Source organism: Thermobia domestica, chromosome 15, assembly GCF_964235325.1.
Source record: "Thermobia domestica chromosome 15, izTheDome1.hap1.1, whole genome shotgun sequence".
Lineage (NCBI taxonomy): Eukaryota > Metazoa > Arthropoda > Insecta > Zygentoma > Lepismatidae > Thermobia > Thermobia domestica.
In genome coordinates, this window is record NC_137468.1 from 42,786,234 (window position 1) to 42,809,785 (window position 23,552).

A 23,552-nucleotide genomic window follows, 5' to 3' on the forward strand; every position below is an offset into this window, starting at 1 on the left:
GGACATAAACACATATTTGATTGAGAGTACCCATGTAATGTATAATTGACTTTTTTTTCTTCATATGTTGCATGAGCCCAAGAGGTAAAGAAGGAAATATGGTAGCAAGGAACACCAGTGTGTCGGTGCGGCTGAAGATATGTGTGGCAATTTACAAGGGAAGTCGTGTCCCTACTGACACGCATAGGAAAATGTCTGTTGTTTGTGAGGAGAACTGTATAAATATCAATACGGTAAGATATGCTGTTAGTGGTAGTACAAAAAATCCATAGTTTGGCAATCCCTATACGGACCTCGCCTAGGTTGACAAACAATAAAGTGGAAGATCACGCAGTACACCAGATGAACCACATCGTAATTGTTTTAATGAAGTGATTCGATAGCATTGCTTAGGTAGAGTCCTATAAGCTATGGCATATCATGAGAATGAGTGGAGAAGATAAGCACAGATCTGGGATACCGAAAGATTTGTACACAATGGGTGCCACGAAATCTGACACCTGAGGTAAAACAAAACTGAATGGACATTTGAAAGCATAACAATGAAATTTTTGAGTTTTATGTCCCAGGGTTATGCCGGCTAGGCTAAATGAGACGGTGATGATGAGTAATGAATGAAATGGTGGAATGAAGAAAGTGGGATGAAAAGGGAGAACCGCGAGGAAACTTACGCACACGGTTTTTCCACCAGTTCACTTGGCGGGAGCGGGGTTTGAACCCGGGACCCCAAACACCAGAGCTGAACGCTCTACCACTGAGACACTGCGACCCCCACATTTGAAAGCAGTTGCTTCAGTGCCATGAACGTAAAGGTTGTGAATTCTCGAAGAATATTGCCACAACTGATGGCACATACGTACACAATTTCGACCGTCGAAACAATACCACGCGCAACGATTATCGCCACAAAAAACTTTGGCACCTGTACCAAAATAGTTTAAGGCTGTGTGATATCGGTAGGAAAAATAAGGTTGACAGTTTTCTGAGACGTTCATGGTGTAGTGTATATGAAATTCCTCTCTAAGGGCACTACTATCAATTTTAATCACTACTGTAGCATTATCACAAAATGAAAACAAGGATTCGATGAGTTCGTCTACAAATAGAGCCTCTCGTTCAACACAATAATACTCATCCTCAGGCTAATGGATGGACAACGAACATTCAATGCCTTGGTTTCACTGCCATACCTTACTCTGCATACACTCCAGATAACCACCAATTTTTTAAATATATTTTTCCAAAACTTAAGTAACACCTAAGAGGAGTTCATCATGATTCTGACAATGCAGTAAAGCAGAAAATCAGACTATGCTTTGTTGTCAAGATTCAGGCAGAAGTGTGTTGATCGCCAGGGCAATTATGTGGAAAAATTATTATTGTGCTATGTAGAATAAAATTACGTATACTAATGCACAGACATTTGTTTTATACTAGTAACTTTAACAGTTTTCACATGAAAAAGGAATCATAACTTTTCAGCATGGCCTCGTATCTGTATTAAATGTAAGGCTATCATCAAGAAATATTTTTATTGAAATTTTGTTTTCATTCTTCTACATTAAACACTGATACTTTATTTGTTGTATAAGTTACTTAGTTCCTGTGATCTTTGAAGGGAAATAATCGAAGTAAGTGATTGATTAACCATATCTGTGACACCCCACAATGTAATAATTTCCATAACAAACGAGAAAAGTATAGTAAATGTAAGAAACATAATGACCATATGATTTTACTTATTGAGCTGTATTGACACAGAGTTAAGGGACAAAATTATCGACATTTTGACGCAGGAGAAATGAGAAGAAATAGTAGATTCTTACTGCATAGGTTAATTGCAGATAGAGGAGACATTATGGATACTGTAATGCATCATATAGGTCAAACATATTTTGCATTATTATTTTCCAATAACTTGGGTACAAAAGTTGAAAGATAAAGTCATAGATTAATAAATTACAAAGATGGATGCGATCTCTTTCACTACTACATCTGATAGGAATGACAAAATAGAAGACAGGTCAATGTTTATACGATACATCGAGTAAATAAAGAATTCGTGTTCAGAAACTAATCAAATATGATCCATCACGAAATAACATATTTACGTACCGGTAGCTCTTTGGTTTTCTTTTAGTTCTCGAGCTATTGAGAATCAAAGTTCAATTTACTTATATACAGAAATTTCATTAAAATGTGAAAGATGGAACTCATTCAATTTTGACCAAACTTTGTACGCCGATTGATTTCTATTAAATTAGTACGCATATGGGGAGACCTTATATTCCCGAATTATTGAACATCAAAGTTGTAATCCGGTTAATCTCATTCGATCTTCACCAACCTTGGTATTATGGTACACAGTATATTGTCGAACTTACACATTTTTTTTTCCCGCCCTTATATAAACCTGAGTGATCTTCACTCGAAGGTTATTGGATCTTCAATGTGAGGAAATAGTAATTTCTCTGCCTTACTCTCTTTCTGCACTCAGTGAACGCAAATATCTACCTGGATAGGTGGAAGTAAATCTCGGTCTTTTAGTCAGCGGAATGAATGCATTCATCCATGAGTGCTTTTTTCATGTTTTTACGTCGATATCGCAATGTACTAGTAGAACCTCCCTGGAAATAGGAAATTTAAACTTTCCGAATAAATGCTATGTTCGTTCAAGGACGGGAGTTGTTCTAAGAGAAAGAGTATGTAAGCTCTCTTTGGGTTTATCATCGAGAGAGCAATTAGGATATTTATTCCCAAATCTAATTTACTTGGTTTATTTCCATCTGAAGTATTCTTATTTAATCAACATTGCTAGCTTGGTTGCTTTTGAACCTATCTCCTATATAAAAGAGAATTAGTTCTTTTTCTCCTTTCCTATTGGACCTAATTATAATCCTCCTAAACATGGCGAGACATGTTTCCTGACAAAACCAATCCTGTGTAAAGTTTCTGATATATTTCCTTTTAAGACTGCTCTTCCACTGTAAGGGATTAGGCCTAAATTTTACTTTAATATTTTAAAATCCTTCAGTAAATTAACCCCTTCAGTGTGTAATTTTCAGATGCGAACCGCTGTAAAAAGTGTATTTTTTTTTTTTTTTTTTTTTTTAGAACTTTGGAATTTGTTACGTTTTAATAACTTTTGAACCTCTCAAGCAATCACAATGAAATTTTCGGCATTATGATCTTTGTTGCTTCTAATTAGCTACTATAACTTGTCATTGTCGTATTTATGGTTATCATCATCATCATATGGTTAGGTTACACAAAATTTGGGAATGCCTCAACAGATCAGGTCCAATTTTTCTGTGTGGTCTCTTGGGGTTCCTAGGTGAGCGCAAACTCGCTAAATATTGTCGGGAATAACATTACTCATACTATGGGCAAGTATATTCGCCATACGCAATACAAAATAGCCAAAGCAAAATGAAAGCGTATATATACGCCATCCGCACAGCAGGTGCGTTTTGAAGACACGAGTTAACTCGCCACCCACACTGAAGGGGTTAAGAAGGAAATAGGCGCCCCTGATGAGAGCAAATTCTCTTTCCTTCCACAAGCCTCAAAATTTACAATGGATTTAGTTATACTACGGAGAACAAAATTAGAATTTTCTTTAGAACTTTGGAGAGATAAGAGCCAATTTGATATCTCTTAATCTATTAATTTAGAGACTTATATCAATCTAGAGACATCTTTATTATACGTATAGAAAGAATATAGAAAGAAAATGAATGGTGAACCATATATTTTTCCTTAAAGTTTTTAATTTTAAAATTGACATTTTGGGCTTTTCAAACTTGTAGTATGTTAGTTTAGGTGTGCGCTGGGCATAAACGTACATTTCATTCCTACTCAAATCCTTTTTGTTTGGAAAACAATATCTTTTTAAAAAAATAACGGAACTACAGCGTTTACAACAAACTTGTTTCTTTGGCTGTAAAGTGGAAAATGTGCTTACATGCTTTGCAAACTGGAACCTGGAAAAAACTTAAGTGTCCAAAAATTAATCAATGATTATTTTCAACTCTCTAAATGTAGTACAATTTTGTACAGAGTTGTACAAAAAAATTTAAAAAATAATCAATTTTGTCAGCAACATTTAATTTTCTATTGGATGATTTTAAATGGATTGTTGGGCCAAAGTTTGATGGGCAATAACTCCGGAAAGCATCAGGGCCGGATTAAGAGGGCTGTAGCCACGGGCCTCAAGGTGGAGAGGGGCCTTCATTCTGATCAAAATTTCAACTGGTTGTCTAAAAAGAATCATACAAGATCATACAATGCTTTATGCTTACAGCTGTGTAAACCAATATAACAGAAGTCCTCGCCAGCCTCGTGAACCATGTCGTAACTTCCACCTTGAACTTGTTATTGAAGCATCTTCCTGCAAAGTGTCTCTTCAGAGAAACAAATAAAATGAAAATCGTTTGGAGCAAGGTCCGAGGTATATGGTAAATGATCGAGGACTCTTCAATTGAATCTAGCATGGAGATTTTTGGTAACATTCATCATGTAGACGCTTATATTACCAAGAACCAGGCAACTCCACGTCACGTGTCTTGGATGTATTTCTGTATTCCACGTCAGAGGACCTCCAACATCTCGCTGTATACTGCAGCAGTGATTGTTTCTTCCTAAGGTATGAATTCTACCAGCAGGATGCTGTCCCGGATTTAGGTTTGATGGCACCTAAACTATTGAAAGCAATGGGCCCTGTATATATATATATATATATATATATATATATATATATATATATATATATATATATATATATATATATATATATATATATATATCTTTCTTTCACAACAAAATGTCATTTTTGGGATTTGAATATGTGCTATATGATAATTTATGAACTTAATAGATATCTAAATACGTTTACACATCAAATATGTATTTTATTAACTTACATATTGATCAACAGTGGCGGATCTAGAAGGTAAATACTGAGAGGGCCAGACAGTATCCAGACTATGATAGGTATATATAAACTTTCAAAAAAATATAAATAATAGTTTAAATTATTTTGTCACTGAAAAAACTGGGGGCTAGGCCCTGCGGCCCTGGCCTAGATCCGCCACTGTTGATCAACTTACTACATTTACAACACATTGCAAAATTCTTTAGAAACAAAATATATACTCATAATCTAGTCTCTTGAAGCTTGCTTTAACATGAAATAATAATAATAACTGCTAATAATTATACAGGGCAAGTTAAAATGACGGACCTGATTTCAGAAATTTATTCTGTGAAATCTAGTAGGCCCCTAAACATATGTTATTGTGAGGCACGCGCTTCGAAAGGCTAACTTGCAAAGTTTAGTTCCCACGCAATGTTTCCACTTTCTACCGCTAGGGATCAGCAACGAACAGTTAAGGAAAATGGCGTCGAATGGAAGGCAGAGATCTTTCTGTGTGCTTCATTATCATGTAAACAAATCTGTAATTAGTGTACACATGACTCGACTCCATGTGATTTCTTCATGTGGAGTTTTGTAAAGGAACATGTTTACGTACGACCACTTCCAACAACATTAAATGATCTGCGTGACCTTATCACGGCAGCCATTGCTGATATTGATGATAACATGCTGGAAAAGGTTTGACAGGAGCTAGACTATCGGCTTGATGTGTGCCGGGTTACGTGAGGTGCTCACATAGAGCATTTGTGAATATGTTCCAAGCATAGAATATCGGCTTGATGTGTGCTTCATTATCATGTAAACAAATCTGTAATTAGTGTACACATGACTCGACTCCATGTGATTTCTTCATGTGGGGTTTTGTAAAGGAACATGTTTACGTACGACCACTTCCAACAACATTAAATGATCTGCGTGACCTTATCACGGCAGCCATTGCTGATATTGATGATAACATGCTGGAAAAGGTTTGACAGGAGCTAGACTATCGGCTTGATGTGTGCCGGGTTACGTGAGGTGCTCACATAGAGCATTTGTGAATGTTCCAAGCATAGAATATCGGCTTGATGTGTGCCGGGTTACGTGAGGTGCTCACATAGAGCATTTGTGAATATGTTCCAAGCATGGAATGTCGGCTTGATATGTGCCGTGTTACGTGAGCATTTGTGAATATGTTCGAAGAAAACGTTGACAGTTTACCTTTCTTAGTACATGTTTCATAATAACATGTTTGATATATTTCACAGAATACATTTCTGAAATCGGGTCCATCATTTTTATTTTCTCTGTATGTAGCATTTTAAAATGACATAATGTTATAACCTACACACAATACAACTGTAGTTAATAGAATGTATTTATATAATAGCAATATCATCATAGCAGTCCATATGGTTCATTGGCACAGCAGACTTTTAGAGAGCCGCAAATAAATGCCGAATCTATAAATAGATGCAAAGCGAAAGCAACTTGGTGAGTCATAGTAACGTATCTCGTGCAAAATAATATTGTCTAGCCCACTGCGTTTCTAACTTTCGATTACTTTTGTCTAATTTGAAGATATTATAGAAAATTAACTGTAGTTTAACTTCGTCCCAGTTAAGGCCCTTGCAAATCCTCTCTGCTTCCTTTTGCACCAACTATGATCAAAGCTCCACTTAACGTTTATATACGTGGAGGTCGCAACATTTCTAATTTCAAGTTGTTGCTATTCAGGTTTTTTTTGGTAAAGTTTCAAACGTTTCCAGAGGTCCAATGTATATAAATACAGTCTGAATATCGCCCACTGTTAGCAAATATTGCCTGACGCTCAACTCTTATTTTCAACCAATCGTGTGAGTTTTTCAGGTCAACTTACTAGAGAAACTCAGACCAACATGGAATGCAACTCCCGGGGATTACACGAGGTGTTGTACAATGCAAATTCGTTGAAAATAATGAAGTATTGTTATAAATACTTATAAATATTTTACGTAGCTTTTTTGCGACGTGAAAAGATTTAGGTATTTTACCTTGCTATTAGTAACTAGTGCCGATAGGCCTAACACATTCAGACTGCTGCTTATAAACTTATACAAGATAAATTCACTTGTGCAGTTCTGTACACAATACGTAACAAAATATGGTGCGCAGTTAATATATAAGATCCAACGACTCAGATGCCTAAAACGAATGATTCGTACTCCTCTTCTCTCCTTTAGTGAACTATTATTGACTCTCTGTAGATCACTATGAAAATAAGTGGCAAGTATGGTAACCTTGAATATTATGAAAATACTTCTTGACACAGATTTTAATACGTACAGCGAAATATCTATAATTTCGCAATATAAAAAGTAACGCTGTTTAGGGCTGTAATTTCTTGTTATTTTACTGTTATTTCGAAAGCTTTTCTTTCCATGCCTTCTTAATAAATCCATTGTTACCAGTCCCAATTTCTTGTTGTATTCCAAAGGCTACGAGAAAGGGTAGCACTAGAGTTCTATCAGTTGAGTTGAGCTGATTTTAGTTTAGCGTTCCGTTCAGCAGCGAGGCTATATGAGACGTGGACCTACTGATTAACGTGGAATCCGAACCACATGAGCTCCCACCGGGAATCGAACCCGGGTCTCCCACGCCGAAGGCGCGTACGCTAACCGCTTTGTCACGAGGGAGCTCAAGAGTTCTATCAGCATACAAGTGCAAGGTACAATAACTCTTATACTGTAAGTCTTATTTAAGTAGCTAAATGTAATGGCTGGGAAACAATGTCTCCATTACAAACAGGACTTTGAAACAAGGGCCTCGTTAAAAGCGGAGCTGGGAAGCAGATGCCCCATTATATGCAAGGCTGGGAAACGGGGCTCCATTATGAGCGAGATTGGGGAACCGGGTTCCATTATAAGCGAAGTTGCAAAACAGGGCTCCTATTACAAGAGGGACTCTGAAACATGGGCTCCATTTCAAGCAGGGCTGGAAAACGGGAGTCCCATTATAAGTGAGGCTGAGTAACAGGGGCCCTATTATAAGCAGGGTTAGGAAACAGAACCCCACTACAAGCGAGGCCCTCATTACTTGCTTCATAAGAGCCTAGTGCGTAACAATACAAAATACCGTTGTTGTATGTGCGTTTTATATTATATGCTTTCACTTGTTATTTGGAAATTAATTACAGCCAGTTTTTGTCTTCTATTTTTTTTTTTGGGGGGGGGGGGCTCAAGACACTGGGGCCCTAAGCTATAGCTTGTTTAGCTTATACGTAAATCCATTACTGGCAGGATGCCATGTCTGTCCCAGGAAACGGTCTTCATAATCTTCGAGAGAAAATTGACAATTTGAATATTTTTTGTTCTCTACGGAATGAGTATTACGTCATTACAATGATATTCCCTGGATTGAGTTACATGGTGGTAGACCCATGCTTCATGTTTTATTGAGAACCCATCTCCTTCGTTTGCGTAACGTGTGAAGACGTCGAGTACGAATTACATTATTTTCGTTTTGTGCTCGAATGTTTTCAATTTGAGCATCCAACGTGCACACAATGTTCGGTACCAAAATGTAACGGTCACCATTTCATAAGTCGTGTTTCGCGACAATTTGGGAAACGTAACAAATAATCATCTTATTTCCCTCTATGATTTTCAGATAATACGTCGCATGTTTTAATTCTAAACCGACACTCGTCCCTCTGAACTTGCGACAATCTCTTCAAGGTCAATATGAAGATATTAAACTAAGTTTTGGTATTTCTATGTTCAAAGCCAGCACTTACATATTGTAATGGAAGAGCACGCGGGCATGTCTGGGAACAATAGTACAATCTGATCATCTTAGTACTCACATGTAAATACCAGTAGAGTGCGGCAGGCGGGAAGGAGAGCTGTGGAGAAGGAGTGACTTTGGACACAGATATAATTTAGCAACTGTGCTCAGGCCCCGAAGTTAATACGAAAATTTAATTCAGTTAGGTCTGGGCAGGGATACCTTATCTGTAACTTTTATAAGTTTGGTGATCTTCTGTACTGATGTTGCCGAGGACTTGAGTATCAGTTTGCTAAAATGATATCTTTAACAAATGCGGAGCTTTCATTAATAAGACACTACATCAATAGATTTAATCGATGTTTCATGGTTTCCCGCCAGAAGTCACAAGTTTCAAGTCTCCTCTTATTATTGGCCGATACAGATAGGACATCAAAAGTCATGACATATAGGGTGTGTTCACAAAGTTTCAAGACTGGTCTGAGAATACAAAATGTATTAAACATTTTTCTACAGTGAACTAAAATTCTTCGAAATATGACCTTTGGGCATCAACACACCGCTGCCAGCGTTTTTTCCATTGTTCATAGGCTCCCTGGAAGTCTTCACGCGCAAGGCTGTTAAGGGATCTCCTCGAAGCTGCCTGGATCGCTGGTATCGTGTCAAATCGCTTCACTTTCAGGATTTTCTTAATCCAGGGTAACAAAAAAAAAACTTCGCAGGGAGCGAGGTCGGGGCTGTAGGGGGATTGCGGCAGTGTTGCCACGTTGAACTTAGCCAAAACTTCGGCGGCGGCGAGCTACGTGTGAGAGGGCACATTGTGATGGTGAACAACCCAATCGTCTTTGATCTCTGGGCGGACGCGGTGGACTCGATCCTTCAAATGGCGCAGCATTCCAGCGTAAAACTGACCTGTGACGCTCTGTAAGGCAGGAACAAAATCCACTTAATCAGTTTTCGAAGGAGGTCAGTGACACGCACTCACTCCACTAGCGATCTTTTCATTCCAATGTCTCGGAGGCAACTGACGCGCGTGCGCACCGTTAGCTGACACCCCCCACTACCTCACCCTGTCGGTTGAACTGGCATGTGTTTCCTACTCTGGAAAACATCAGTCTTGAAACTTTGTGAACAAACCCTGTACATATAGCAGAAAGTAAACGCCAGATGCTGTCGGTCCTTGTAACTGAGTCTGTTATAATGAGCAGGCTAGTTTAAAAAAGTCACTTTTGGCGTGGGTTCAAACCCGGCCCAAGGAAAGTTTTTCTTTATTTTTCACATGTTCATAACACTTTTTCATTAAAATAAGCGTGCAGTTTTACTATACGGATCCATAGTACAAGTAATAATAGTAGTAGTTGTTGTATTAGTAGTAGTACTAGGAACGGATTAGAAGCCCCGCAGGGGTTTCTTGGGTTCTGTTCTCTTGTACAATTTTTTCTGTACATTTTACATGACCAACTTACAGTTGACTAGGGTAGCGAACGAATACTGAAACTCTTGGGATCGGCAAAAATGCCTCCAGGGACACGAGTTTAGGGCATCACCGGATGGACATGAGTCTAGTGAAAACATTGATATAATAATTGTAAAAGTTTGCGGGTAAGGATAATGGTGCGTGAACCACGTCCTAGTGTTAAGTTCTGTTATCAGGATGGAAACTCAGAACAAATGAATTATGCAATACAAGTAGATATATGTGTAGGTGACATCCGATCTTGCACAAGTAAAGTAGTAGGCCTATTCTGTGTACGATTGTTTAGTGCATCACGTTTGACGGCAGAACACTTCAGCTACCAATTAAGCTAGTAACTGGGGGTCTTGTCGCTTACTAGTACAAACTAACCTAAGTTATACGAGGTAATATTTAGTATAAAATCATTTTAAGCAAATATAATTGTAAAATTTAACATTATAATGTAAAATCATCATTAAAACATCTTTCGATACAGTTTGCAGACACGCTTTGTGATTTATCGTGTTCCTCGTTCAATAGTTAGCAACTCGTTTGCATATGATCGAAACTACCAGTAGCGTAGCCAGGATGTGTGTTTGGGGGGGGCGCAAGTGCTGTTATAGGTACATATAGAAAAATTACAAATAAAAAAATATATAAACATAAGAATTACAAACATCAAAGTACCAAAGTACATTGTCGGACCTCTCTGGGGGGCGGCCGGCCCCTCCGGCCCCCCCCTTCCCTACGCCACTGGAAACTACCTTGCATGCGTTTCATTGTCCTCGCTTAAGAAACTGATGAAACAACGCTTAACAACTCAAACAGACGATACAAGTAAGAAACCTCAAATCTTTAGTGTTAATAAAAACATTTAGGCACCTTATCTATAGAAAATAGTGTCCACATCCCACGCAACAAAGCGCCTTTTTACTGTTGAACGGTCTCTCATGTTTGATCTGTACTTGGCAACATCCTTTAACGAACTGGATCAGACCACATGCTATTGCGAACTACTCTTATTTTCTTTGTTCTTGAACACAGAATCCACTGAATAAAATTCTTGTAACAGTTATGATTCATCCTTTATTCTAATCCAACTCAACAACAAAAATTTTACTCAAGTATATTGTTTTTTTTTTATTTCATTTTGCAATACAATCGCTGTACGGGGATCCTTTGTGGCTAAGTGGTTAACGTACGCGCCTTTGACATGAGAGACCCAGGTTCGATTTCTGGCGAGAGCTCATGTGGTTCGGATTCCACGTTAATCAGTAGGTCCCATCTCATATAGCCTCGCTATTGTAATAAGCAAATAACCTCATTCTCAGTGGTATTCGAACCCGCGACTAGTATGTTTTATAACAAAATTTAATTTAAAATATTACCTAAATGTACCATGTTCAATGGAGATATTATTCTTAGCTCTAAAGCCAAACTTTAAGACCGTAGAAAGATTTCTATTTGGTCTAGGAATTAATTCGTGCGGTTGGTACGCACACATTGAAGCTGTAGTACAAACACAAAATGCATAAATACCTTAAGAAAAATATTGTCCATCGCTAGCCACCACTTTCGCCCATCTGTCAGGCAATGTACGGATTCCGTGGCGAAAGAAGTCCTCATCCTTGGAAGCGATCCAGTCAGAGACCCATGTTTCGATATCTTCTGAAGAAGTAAACCGCTGTCCAATCAAATCGTTGTTCATGCAATCGAACAAGTAGTAGTCCGAAGGAGCAACGTCTGGTGAATACGGCGGGTGGGGTAAAACTTCCCATCCGATATTTTCTAAATAGGTTTTGACCGGTTTTGCGACATGTGGGCGAGCGTTATCATGTTGAACAATAAATTTATCATGTCTGTTCTCCCATTTTGGTCGTGTTCTGGCCAGAGCTTGCTTCAAACGCATTAATTGTCGTCGATAACGTTCTCCATTCATAGTTTCACCCGGTTGTAGCAGCTCATAGTAAATCACACCTTTCATATTCCACCATATGCACAGCATAACCTTTGCACAGTGAATATCTCGTTTTGGTTGTGATGGACCTGGTTCACCTGGTTTCACCCAGGCCTTTTTTCGTTTAGGGTTCTCGTAATGGATCCACTTCTCATCACCCGTAATAATTCGATGCAGAAACCCCTTTCTGCTCTGTCGTTGAAGCAGCAATTCGCAAATGGTTTTTCGTCTTTCAACGTCTCTGTCTTTTAATTCATGTGGAACCCAATGTGACATCTTTTGAATCATTCCCATGGCTTTCAAGCGTTTGGAGACTGTTGTTTGATCAACGCCTAATGCTGCTGCAGGTTGTTCCTGCGTTTGACACGAATCCTGCTCGAGCAATGCTGTCAATTCTTCGTCTTGAAATTTTTTTGGCTGTCCAGCTCGCTCTTGGTCTGCCAAGCCGAAATCACACTTCTAAACCGTGCAAACCACTTCTGACACGTTCGCTCAGCTAGAGCATGGTCACCATACACTTCCACCAAAATACGATGACTTTCAGTCGCACTTTTCTGCATGTTAAAGTAATGCAGCAGGACACCCCGCAAAAACACTTTATCAGGCACAAATTGCGCCATGTTCACTTAACTACAAACTGGTGTTGTTGACGCTTTAATCCACTGCCCTATACTACGAACGATACGCGATGACACACGGAACACATGTGTGGATACACGGAACTGTGGGACGCTCCGTTCGTTGCGCCATCTCTTGTCCACCCGCACGAATTAATTCCTAGACCGAATAATATCAAATTCTTGGATCAAAATTTGAATATCTACTTTAAGATACCAGAATCTGATCTAGTTATAGCGTATAAAGTAGTGAATATTTTGCTAATTCAGAGGTCCTCCCTTTTACCTTGAAGAGTTATTGCTAAAAGTAGGCCTACGGTATATAAACTAAAAAATGTCTTGACAACTTTATTTTTAAAAAAAACATATACAGAATGATAAGTTAATATTCACAGTCCAATCAAAAGTTTTGTACCAAATATGGACGAAAAATGCCAGCCGTTAGATATGATGTATGAAAATAATCTAGCATTGTTGTGAAACTTTGATGTTGGGCAAACTTATAACACCATTATTGTTCTTTATTTCTTGCAGAGTAAAGATGCAGTAGGGAAAACGAGGATCGTGTTGCAGTTTTGGTTCTACACAAGTGAGGACACCCTCCGATAACTTTCAAGTTAGTGCAGAAACTGAACATCACACAGAAATTTCTTTCTCGCACGATTTCGACAATATAATGAAACATCGACTGTCGAGTTTAAGCTTCACACTGATAAACCTCGCTCCGTTAGGACACCAGGTGTCATTAAGACAGTGAAGACAAGAATCGCTCAAAGTCCGGTCCGTAATCAAAAACTCATGGCTCCTCAAAGAAACTTGCCGCGATCATCAATGATATGGGTGATCAATCAAGAACTGCGTGCCTTTCACATAAGCACAGGCTACGGTTGAATTAGCGCTTGATGAGAATGAGATCAACGTTGCTCCTGCAGATAACAAGCATCGACAAATTTTGTTCAGAGATGAGGAAATTTCCACAATTGAAGAACATCTCAACGGACAAATTGATAGGGTGTATGCTACAATCAGTGATGCAGGATGTGAACGAGTCCCCGAGTCCAGCCAGGCCATCACCCTGCATCAGTGATGGTTGGGGTTGGGTGTGTCGTACCTGGATCCCAATGACGTAGATTTTTGCTCCCAAAAAATGTGAAAATTGGGATAAAATATACCAGCAGGACATTCTCGACAAGATGGTGAAACCTCTTGGCGCTAGAATGTTCAAAAATAAGCCTTAGGTATTCCAACAAGACTTGGCACTAGCTCACAAGTCAAAGACGATGCAGGGGTGGTTTTGTCACAACAAAATTGCATTTATCACCACCGAATATTGGTTCTTTTCCAGTTCAGACTTAAATTCTGTTGGCTACAAGATCGGATCAAAAGAGTACACGGAAAGATGTACCCGTCAAATGAAATAACGTGCAGATGGGAGCAGAGCGGACGTCATGATACGTGAATACGTGAGGCATAGACAATTCATATATTCATTTCTCATTTGATGAGGATGGGAATCCCTGTTGCACGGCGACCGCTCTAGAATCTGTACGTCATTCCATTTGTCGGAGGAAAGTTTTTATGTAATCTTTTGGCCAGATATTCGCGTTCATGAGATATTCAGGATTACACCAGAGCTTATGTCAAGTTTTCAATAGTTTCAGCAACAACAACGAAACGATTGATCTTTAGACGATTGTATGAGAAAAAATGCTATAATAATTGATATGAACTACCTAAACTATTGAGAATAAAAATACTTACACTTTCTTGCATACTGTGAAGAAACATATATTTATACTTTGTAATATAGATAAATTATCCAGACGCTTGGAAATACATCCAAAGACAATGTAAAGTGGTAAATAGACCAAGAAGCAGTAAAATTATGGCTCCTGTGATTTAAGAGAAATGAGAAGGAAAAGTTGATTCTCATTATCGAAATTATTCCCAATAAAAGAAACATCATAAATCTCGTAATAATGCATAATATAGATGGAACATTTACAGCAATATTTTCCTCGTAGTTTAGCACACAAATTGATAGATAAAGGCATAGGTTCGTCAGTCTTCTACTATTGCGTCTGATAGAAAGAACGAGTCAGAAAACTAACTAACTAGTGTTAATGCAATAACTAACTAACATATTCAGAAACTGAACAAATATTATCCATCACGAAATATTTACCCAGCTCCTTAATATTACATTTTGTTCTCCTAACAAACTCGCATGTCAATCACTTTTTACAAATAGACTAAGTAATTACACAATATGTAACCTTTAAGCAAATAGGCTAATAAGCTTTATCGTAGGGTTGCCAGATTTTACAGAGGAAAATATAAGAATATTTTACGATTTTGGGGAGGGGGAAGAGAAGATACGAGTATTCAGTATTGATATATAACAAACACATAGTTCCACATAGGAACGTAATTGGAAACTGGTGAAATTTCATTAAAAATAATTGAAGCACGTAAAACACAGTTCCCAATGACAACTCTTGTGGTTGGACCTAAGCTGTGGATTCCTGTCTCATCCACCTTCGGTGAAAGAAACGCTAAATTCAATTCTAACAAACCAAGTATATTACACAAATTTTTGTTGTCTTTTAATTGTATTTCAATGAAGACTGTGTATTCCTTAACAGCAATATATATATATATATATATTTTTTACTAAGGATGTTATAAAATAGAGGATCATCTCTATACAACAAATTCGTGAAGACATTTGTCACAGGTTCGCTACCCTAATTCTGCCAGCTCCGCCCAATACGATCGCAATGTTTTGAGCCAACAATCATGGCGGAAACGAGAGTAGCCAATCAACGAGAGTAGACGTGCCAATGCTCGGTTGCTTTTTGGCTTCATTGAGATAATAGGATGAAGATATATATGGGAAGATCCTTTATTTTATAACATCCTTGTTTTTTATATTATCAAGAGATCCCTGGAGGACAAATCGAAATTTACTACCAGTTGGAGATCTGCTTTTGTTACTTTGCAGTAGCTTCTGTTCCTGACATTTGTGTATCATAGGTCGGACAAAACTGGGATATGGTAAGCATCCAGTTGACAGATGAAGGTTAAAATGTTAAAACAAAATAATTCTTAGACATTAAATTGAGGTCCCTGTTGTATTATCTCTTCAAATACTAAGTTTCTTTATTTGTTGTGTTGCTAACAGTGTATGACAAATCGGTTCCATGTCAGAAGGGAACGGACAAAAGGGCGAGGACAGAAAGGAACAAGTCAAAAAGGCCCCGCGATAAAAGGGCCCGGGTCTAAAGAGCCCCGACTCAGGAAGGTCCCGCGTCAAAAATGTCAGGTAAAAACAGCCAAAAAGCCTGAGATCAAAGCAGGAGTAGAAATCAGGTATGAACAAGGGGATAGTATCCCCTTGGTAAGTTGAAATGTTTGCCCAAAAGAAGGAAGAAAATCAGTGGTTATTTAAAATAGGAAATTTGTATGACGATATTGATTTTGTTTGGTTATTGTTCGTTCTGCAACAATCGCTATCGCTCAACTCGGTTCTCTATGGAAGTTTGCTTGCACTCATGTCTTTCTGAGTTTGCATTCTCGTGAAATAGCCGAATCAAACTTTATTTATTAATGACTTTCCCCTTAGTTCAAAAATTCTATTTCTACCCCTGGATTAAAGTATAAAAATACATATTAGTATCAAAAATATTCTGTGGAAAATATTAGTTTAATTTTGCTGTGAAAAGACACATGTGGATCTGTATACAGAGTTACCCAAAAGCATTGGGACAGAACAATAATGAGTGCGTGGACGGAGGAAAAATAAATGTTGCAATTGGTATTATTGCAAAGACTGCACTGATTTGAAGTGTGGTCACCATGGAAGCCATCTTGAATTCTGTATATTGCATACCACACAATATTTTTAAATAGAAAGGGGTATGTGTGTCACATAAATTTGGGCTATCTTCCTATAACGATAATCTAAATTGATTTTTGACAGACCGCCATTCGTTTACTAGATAGCGTGTGCTACGTTTGACTTTTTTTCTAGTAGAAAAAATATCGGGACAGGCAAGTAGTAAATAGAACGTTGTGACCCACTCAAGTTTCATAATAATAATAATTGTAAAACGAAAAATTATAATATGAAACTTCGGCTTACCACGAAGCTGGTCAGTATTCTATGGAGTTGGTAGCACTGCCGGCAGAACCTTGAAGGGGGAGATCTTAGCTAGTGAGTCTAAGGGGGAGATCTTTATTTAACTAGTGAGTCCATTCTCCTCTCTTTGATTGGAGTGAATTTGTTTAATACATACTGGTTGAACCCTGGTATTCCCATTATCAGATCTTTTTCGATGGAAAGCATAACCAATGGTGATAACCTTTCTTGGAACATTTAATTTCTTGAAAATGTCAATTCTTTTCGATGTGGAAAAGCGCATGTCTCCGTTTGCTAACGTCGTAGGTACAGTTCATATTAATTTCAGAAGCTTTGTAGTTTCACTAAATATTTTTTCTAGATTATTGTGAACAATTCATTTTAGCAAAGCAGGTCCCTGTCAGTGATCCAAATTCTTCTGCAGCGTAGATTGATGACAGTTCGTGGTAGATTAGTGTTATAAAAATGTAAATTGAACATACTTCATTCACAGTTTATCTAGAAAAATTTAAACAAATTGTGGAAATATATCTAAGGAAAACAACATTGATGCCTTAAGATGTCCTGTGAATTTAAACCTATTTTTTTTTCGAACATTTCTGAAGTGCCCTTTGCTTGTTTGTCTAAGCCTTAATTGCAAGTTTTCCCTCAGTGGAGAGCTGGACAAATTGCTTTTTTGTAAGTTATTTACAGAAGTCATGGCATAGAACTCGTTCAGAATTTGTAGATTATTTACAGAATTAGAGCACAAACAACTCAAATAAATCTAATAACTAAAAACCAAAACAGCTGATGCAAAAGAGGTATATGAATTGCGAATGTCACATATACACCAACCCACACACTTGTATAAAAGAAAAACTACATTCCAAATCATCCGTCTTGGTTGTAAGCAATGCGCGATGAACACAATATACTTCCACATGAGGCGAAACAATGCTTATCAATGTAATAAGTTCTGGAAAGCAAACTTTGAAACCTGCCAGATGTAGGATCAGCACGTAACAGAAACCAAAAGTCAAAGAACGTCAAAACAAACCGGCATTGCCAGTTCTACACCTAGAAATGTTTGCTGGGAGGGGTCCAAAGTATTTGAGAGCGTTCAATACATCTATGTAATATCGAGCATGTCTTATCTTGAACCAAACAAAACGGTAAGTAATTAATTATTTACACCGTCTACAAAAACAATGATAGAACTATTATTTCATAAGAAAAAAAAAGGATATATGATGGGGCGTAAAATAAAATATTCAGCATACATCAATCATTTCTCTGTTAAACAAATATATTTCGTTAAGAAAGTCTACAAATGTTCGTCGAGTTTCGAACCTTTTGGGAAGTCTGGGCCCGGTGGACCCCCTTTGTGGCTGCGCTTCTGAGCATTACTAATTAGTACCAAATTCAATGTGGCGTTTCCCATCATACAGTTTTATGTGGAAAGTTATCAAGAGTATAAAATACATTTGTTTTATAAAACAAATATGTATATGCTAAAATACTATCCACAAAGGGAATACATGATTCTATATATTGACTTACTAACATTTGGTTCACAAATTGCTGTACAAGAATCCTTTATTATCTATAAGCTAAGAATTAACTTGTAAATGCTTGTTTACTTTCATTTGTTTTCTACTCTATTTCATATTTTCTTTCTTATTTTGTAATTTTGTGATCACTTTTTTTTTATTATTATATTGGTTTGTTTCCGTTTAGTCCCGTAATTTAAAAATATGAATGCATAAAAATAAATTCCATTTGTAACTGGTAGTGAAATAAAATTCAGAAATTTTAACACGAAAGATCTTCTCATTCACTGGAAATCGTGCCGCGTTGTTGCAAAAGCACTGCAATGACCAGAGCCTTTAACTTCTGAGATAGAGGAAAGGAGACTTAAAATTCGCTCCAATTGCCGCGCTGTACGAATCTGGTCGCCGTATGCTCGCTGCAACGCAATATAAACTAGAGACTCTGTAACGGATTGTTTTTTACTTTTTCAAACGGATTAATGGATTTTATAGTTATAGAATTAAAAAAAATGTCATTTAAAGCATATAGCAGCATCAGAAAGCATTTTTTCCTGTTCTTTACTACTACCGCTAATATTTTTTTCTTGAAATACTTTGGTCGTTGCACAACACTGCAACACTAACATTAGCCGCAGTGGCGGCGATTGGACGTTAAAAGTGGGGGGGGGGCAAGACATGATCTGAATATTTCTATATCAATCTTAGTTTTCCTGGTTGTTTCTAACACTTTGTTTCACGAAAGGTTGAAAACTAATAGGATACTATATTTTTAAGTTAAAATACTGTATATCGTATTTCATATTTTATTAAGTAAATTGACAAAACCAACGCAAGTAGGTACTAGACGTTTGTACTCTGAAATAACGAAAATGTAAGAAGAGATTTGATTCCTTGCTCATGAACATCTTAAAATTCTGTCTGGAAAATTGTGTAATCAGATTATTTAATAACAAATTTGAAAACCAAATAAATAGAAATAATAATATTAATCATAGTAATGAATAAGGAGTCTTGCTTTGTAGATGCTATACTGAAACTAGGGATAATTGAACAGCTTAATTTTTAATTCCACACATGCTATTAAATGCATCTTATTACTCTTAGAAAATCAAAGACAGTAAATACTATAAGCATATGCTACGACATTTAAAGCAATATTTGCTTTTGCAGCTTCCCGAAACATGTTCGTTGCCATTAGGCGCAGTTTTCACTTTCTTCGAACACATCAAAAGACAAATTACTTAGAATCACTCTACACTCCAGCTATACAAAATAATCCTAAAACCTAGAATTATGTTGAATTCACTAAATTTAGTTGTATATACAGCTACACCCCTAAACACACACCACTTCACTCGTATATTACATTACAAAAACAATGGAAAAGGTAGTTGTTTCTTATTATGCTCATTTTAATCAATATTCCTTACTTTAGAAAGAAGATAAGACATTTTAGGAATTGTCAATTTTTGTGCAATTAAAGAATAACTTGTGAAATACTTTTTTGCGAAATGTTCCCTCAATTAGTTTCAAAGCGGCTGACTAACATATCGAGCCCTTGTAAGAAGGTGGTATAGAAGCAAAACCTGCTAAATCCATTTTTGAATTTTGTCTGGGAAAAGTGTCTGGCCCTCATGTTTTCAGAATTGTTGAACAACTTTTCTTTATTTAATGGTTGATTTCACTCATTTGTATTAAGTAGGGACCTCTAAACAAGAAAATTGTTAAACAATTCTGAAACATAAGGACATCACTTCTTCGTTTCCTGACAAAACTGAAATGGATTTAGCAGATTTGGCTTCTATACCTCTGGATTGAAAGTATGCTCGAATTGTTGTGCTCCAATAGGTTAATTTTTGGGTTGTTTTCCGTCGCACTTAAAACGCAATTCCTGTAGCTTTCTTAACTTCACGGGAAGACAACCAGATCGTACTCACGCAACGGCAAATGTTACATAGCACCATTTTTCTTATAAAACAGTAATATATACATAAACTTTATGTTTCCAAATGAAACTACGGTATATACATTGATGGGTTGCTTCAAAAAAGTGGGGGGCAACTGCCCCCTTTGCCCCCCCCCCCTAATCGCCGCCCATGATTAGCCGCCACTGCATAATACTAAAATATACTGAACTCAGGTTATCACGCTGCAGAAAGGAGTGAAATATACTATAAAGATTGTATCTCTTGTTTCTAAGAATGAAAACACATGTAGTTCGTACATATAATGTACAATGTCAAAAATTGAGTCTCAGGTATCTTAACAGCAAGGATTATTTTGAGTTACTACAATAATTTTAGTGTTTCATCTAGCACATTTGAGGATACAGTTGTTCAGTAGTAGAACATTCACCTTTGGTGTGAGAGGTGAGTGGTTCGATCCCAGAGCATGTGAGTTTTTGAACATCATGTCCGAAGGTTTTCTTGAGTTTCTCCCTTTTCTCCCACATTCTCATTCTTCTAATTATATAGGTGTAATAATGATTTATCATGAGTATCATTTAGCCTAAAAGGCATAAACATTCAAATTCATCTGGTACAATTATATCCTATCTTGACTGGTTAAAATAGAAACGATCGATATCTGACCTTGAAGACCATAAAATCAACAAAAATAACCCATTTTCGTGTCGCAATGATAAGGACGTTAATATATTAATGGTGTATACCAAAAACAATTATAGAAAGTTTGGACAGCCCTCAGAAAAAATCGAGGTTGGCCGTTTTCGACATAAATCGTTGTTAACTTCAGTTATGTGTTAATGCATACGGAAGTTAGTATCACGTGTTAGTCAAGATCTTAATTTGTGTATCCCTTTTTTTCCTTTTTTTTTTTTTTTTAATGGATATGAGCATGTTACACTTACGCTTTACATCCGCAAAGACAATATCAGACGCGCACGCTGGAAGGAAGGATAATATACTTCCCCCATTTATCGGTACGATTCATGGAGCTGCCTTCCAAACGCACACTTGAGAAAACGTAAAACAGCAGAAGTGTATGAACACCTAATATTGTCAAACTTAGAAGACATGACGAACGAGCGACAAAAATAAAGCACTTAACCCGAGAACTACCAAGCGGGTCTATTGAACCCGTGATTATACTTTTCAATATTTTTATTCTCTTCATGAAAGTTAATTTGTTGCGCTGTCTTTGTTTTTTCATACAATAAAACAATGTAAAAATCTCATAAAATTACTCCATATCCTCGATTCTTAATTAGGGTCCATTGGACCCGAATGGTAGAACATGTGTGTAAAAATGTATGGTAGTTGCAGGGTTAAAGAATACTAACAATAATTCAAATTAACCTGTAACAATAATAATAGCAAAAATATAAATAAAAATAACGCCAACAATAACAAGAAAAATAAATAAAATGAAACTTCCGGCAATTCGACAACACTGTATCCTCGATAGATGTTCTCCGTATAATTTGAGAGACGACTGACAAAATTTCACGGATGGAGGTTGATGACTGGGACACGCCCTCGCGTTCTATTGGATGGTGAAATTGATAGATCTAGGTCAAGCTTCATGACTCTGTGCGATCACTATAACAACATGAGGAAAGAAAAAATCAGGAGATCCAAGTGCCGTTAAAAACTGTGTTACCTCCGATTTACACGGAGTGACAGACTCCTTAAAGAGTGCTTATAACGATTCATCACTGCTTAAGCATTGTTTGAAGTAATGAGAGCTTTCACATGGACTGACTAGCCTCCATAGTGGAGAGACCTTAAAGACAGTTGATTGACTGCTGTTGCTACTGCATCATATTCTATTGTACGTACGAGCGACTTCTGTGCTTAGCTGAATAGTCACGTAACGCGCTTTATGCATTGTCTGATGCCTCGTAGTCCAAGGTTCAAGCACTTTGATTGTACTAAAAATAGTTTCCGTGAGTGAAGACAAAAGCAACGGCGTATGCAGTAGTTATAAGGGAGACTCAAGTTCATATAATTCCAATGGTTGTCTCTGTACAGGGTGTTCATTTATTATGTAGCCAAAATCCCAGGGTGAAAAACAAGTTGTTTCAGAGCTACGAGATGCCAAGATCGAGAAAATTGTAACTTTGAGGCTGCCTAGCTCGAAAACTATGAGATATATCAAAGGCGGTTAAAGAAATATTAGAGGAACTAGTACACTATCTATCTAAATAACCATGTTTCAGAGTTGGGACGTATCGGTACTACGGATTTTATAGAAGGAACTGTAGTATAGGTTCCGCTCTTCCACCTCTCTCTCTAAAATCATGTACGCTAATACTTCCCAACTCTGAAACATGGTTATTTAGATAGACAGTGTACTAGTTCCTTTAAGATTTCTTTAACCGCCTTTGATGTATCTCATAGTTTTCGAGCTAGGCAGCCTCAAAGTTGCAATTTTCTCGATTTTGGCATCTCGTAGCTCTGAAACAACGCGTTTTTCGCCCTATGTTCACTCGGACTTTTTTTTTTATTGCTTAGATGTGAGGATTTCATCAGTAGATTTTGGCTAAATAATAAATGAACACGCTGTATATCTTAATATGGTAAATATTTACTTTGGCATATCATCTTGCTTAGGAGCGGGGTTGAAATCCCGAAAGCTCTCCTAGTATCTATGTCTGGCCGCCGACAGTCCTAAGCCATGTTGTATTGTAATGTAGGTCGGGGAACGCGGTAGCTCAGTGGTAGCCGGTGGGTGTAGCCGAGCGGTCTGAGGCATTAGGCTGATGATCGTGAGGTGAAGCTCATTGGGGGTTCGAGTCCCTCTGTAGTAGCAAGGGTGGAATTTTAACTGTCCTCGATGTTTCTGTGTTCGTGCCCTGTCGTGTCTAATAGTTGAAGTAGAAAATAAGTCAGGAAGTTTTAAAAAAAAGTGGTAGAGCGTTCACCTCCGGTGCTTGGAGTCCCTGGTTCGATCCCAGCTCGCGCCGTGTAGACTTTGTGGTGGACAAACACCGTACTAGTGGGTTTTCTCGGGGTTCTCCCACTTTCTTCATTCCACCATTTACATTCATTTCTCATAGTCATCGTCTCCTTTACCGTAACCGGCATAACCTTGGGACGTAAAACTGAAATATATATATTTTTTTTTTTGTAATGTAGGTAAAATCTGAGGGAAGAACATGGACTGAAAGTATTTGAGAACAGGATCCTGAGAAGAATATTCGGACCC

The 23,552-nt window shown here is 37.5% G+C and overlaps 1 protein-coding gene across 2 annotated transcripts in view; it reads right to left on the reverse strand.

Annotated features, from left to right (window-relative positions):
- Positions 1-23,552, reverse strand: part of LOC145671006 (uncharacterized) — a 152,719-nt gene that overhangs the window by 64,786 nt on the left and 64,381 nt on the right. The window lies entirely within an intron of this gene.